The sequence below is a fragment of the Solea senegalensis genome, unplaced genomic scaffold, assembly GCF_019176455.1.
Source record: "Solea senegalensis isolate Sse05_10M unplaced genomic scaffold, IFAPA_SoseM_1 scf7180000017323, whole genome shotgun sequence".
In the NCBI taxonomy this organism is placed as follows: domain Eukaryota; kingdom Metazoa; phylum Chordata; class Actinopteri; order Pleuronectiformes; family Soleidae; genus Solea; species Solea senegalensis.
Genome location: NW_025322340.1, coordinates 32,855 through 35,406, shown reverse-complemented (window position 1 = coordinate 35,406; position 2,552 = coordinate 32,855). Strand labels below are relative to the sequence as shown.

The following is a 2,552-nucleotide window of genomic DNA, read 5'->3' as shown; positions in this document are numbered from 1 at the left end:
GGTTCTCCGAGTCAGTTGTAGAAGTGAGTATGTCCTAAATACTCAGACTGATGCCATTGATGTCAGAAGAGAGTGCATCATCAAAGCCCTGTGTGTGTACCTGAATGAAGAGCCCAAGAACCTTGTGAAAGAATACATGGTATGTAATTTAGTTTTTATTCACCAGTCCTACATATTAATTAATATAAATTTGATAAATGATAGCTGTTTTACTCTGTGTGTGTGTAAAATGGGACAACATATCTTTACATATATATCCTATATTTCCCCCTTATTTCTGTGAAGAACACGGATGGTCAAAGCATTGAAGCTGCAATCACGGAGACTACATTTGGAATCTTTGTCATTCGCAAGGAAGGCGAGGAGCCAGATGTTGGACCGGAAGATGTAGGTATTGTTCTGGAGGGTGTGGAAGTTCTGCATGAGTTGGGAAACATACCACTTGCTGTGGTGATGTTGTTCGCGCTTGTTTATGCTCTTGACCTCAGCTACCCGCCAGAACTGAGATACACATTTGAAGCTTTCCAGAAGATCATCTCCATGATGATCTTCTTGATGGAAACGGACTCTCAAAAAAAATCAAACACTGAAAACTCTACTTGCACGTTAGTCATCCTCAATAGAGTAAACTACAGATAGGGTTACTCTTATGGGAAGGTATTTGAAGCCATTAGAGAATTTACTAAAATCGGAAGCTGTGTTTTTGTTTTAATACTTCTGACTGTTTCTATTTTGGGGTTACACATTAAAATGGTTTGAAACAAAGGTAGGGTTAAAAAAAAGTGTTCTTTTCAAAAGGAAACTACTTTGACACTTGAGATATAAGTATGCACAATGCAGTATTTTCAGTTTGTTCTCAAACATTTTTCTTTGCACTCAGTTGCCAGGACCACTTTCTGCATATAGCTTTGTAACCAGCTTTGATTTGATTGTTTTTTTTTAGTCAGAAAGCACTAAATATAAATGTAACATGTACACTACCCTAATAAGGTACAATTAGTTTAACAGATAGCTATTATTTAGATGCGTTATAGCTTCGAAAGTCTAAGGTTTGGGCTGAATTCAGAAGAACAGGTCTGACTCTAGGAGTGGAGAGGAAGACACAGAACGCAGTTTAAGTTTGGTGACACCATATAATTGTGAACCATTACCAGAATTATTTAACAAAATACAAATGGCCATTCATATACAACAATACAATATGTACAGTTCCGATCATATATATATACAAATTGACAATAAATAAGTTTTAGGGAACAGTCTGTATTAATGGGTGAATGTGTGTAATGTAGGTGTGGAATGTTAATTGAGTGTAAGGGCAGAGAGAGAGAGGAGCGCCTGTGCCAAGGAGCCTCCTACCAGCCCGACCAAAGCAGTGGAGGTTTCCAAGGATCTTCAAACTTGACTATACTCTTATACTTCTCGCCATCACCTGGCCTGTATGGAAAACAGGACCTATTAAGTATCTCATAATCACACAATAATCCCAATACATATCAGTATATCAATCACAATATTGTACAATATAATTAAATCACTATAAATAAATAACAATATTTGTTATATTACAATATTTATCAATCATTTCAGTATCACCAACAACCTTAGCATGCTTAATATTTTCTGTGGTAGGACATATTCAAAGAAACAGGCATTTACCGCATCAAGTAATATGTAGCGTTAGCGCAACTCACCAATTCCATGATTCATTTAGACTAGGTCTCCGAATCGTATGATCAGCGGCTCCGGTAGGCGGCTCCTATGTTTCAACATTAGGTTACTGTAATGCATTTAGTTCCAGAGTGTTTAAATTACGATATTCCGCGGCGTACTACAACGTACCTCCTGCAAACATTTTTCCCGGCGTGCTCCTCTCACTGCTGCCGGCAGCGAGCCCCAACGGAGTTATGTTACGGCGCAATGTGATGACGTAACGACGCGACGAAATGACGTAACGGCACGACGTAATGACACACGGCATCATTTAACGCTTCACAAAAAAAAGGGAATAATAATGACAATGGGGGTTTTCACCCGGGTTACACCCTCCCCCCTTTAGACCATGCAACTCCTGATGCATGCTAAACATCGTAAACACAAGATTTTACTGCTGCGGTACTAAATGCGTCGCTATAAGCATTAACCAACCCATGAAAAAGTGTCTGCACGACCGTCATAAGCGGATTACCTAATGCCACATACTCAAGGCGATTAGGAGGTTGACGCTGCCGAGTAGAACGTCTGGCGACAGGAATCGATTCATCGACTGGATCAGGTAAGTTTGGAGCTGTAACTGATATCGGAGATGGACTGAGCAATTGCTCACTTTGGCTGGGTGATGTCTCTGCTTGGTCAGGAAGTACTGATCCTTCAACAGGTAGAATTTCAAGAACACAGGTAGGTAGTATCCCATCAGTCACAGATACTGCTTCACCAAGCGCAGGCTCCTCTTCTCCCACAGGTAGAGAAGCTATGGACTCAGCAGAAGACTCCCCATCAACAGGTAAGTGCACAATTTCCAGATCAGAACATACAGCATCCTCCGAGAACAC

At 40.3% G+C, this 2,552-nt stretch overlaps 1 long non-coding RNA gene across 1 annotated transcript; it reads right to left on the bottom strand.

Moving 5' to 3' along the window:
• Positions 1-1,113: 1,113 nt before the first annotated feature.
• LOC122764220 lies at positions 1,114-1,752 on the bottom strand. Its single transcript, XR_006359580.1, has 2 exons — positions 1,695-1,752; positions 1,114-1,437 (listed from the first exon to the last, which is right to left on the bottom strand). It is a non-coding gene; the product is annotated as an uncharacterized LOC122764220 (long non-coding RNA).
• Between the last annotated feature and the right edge of the window lie 800 nt (positions 1,753-2,552).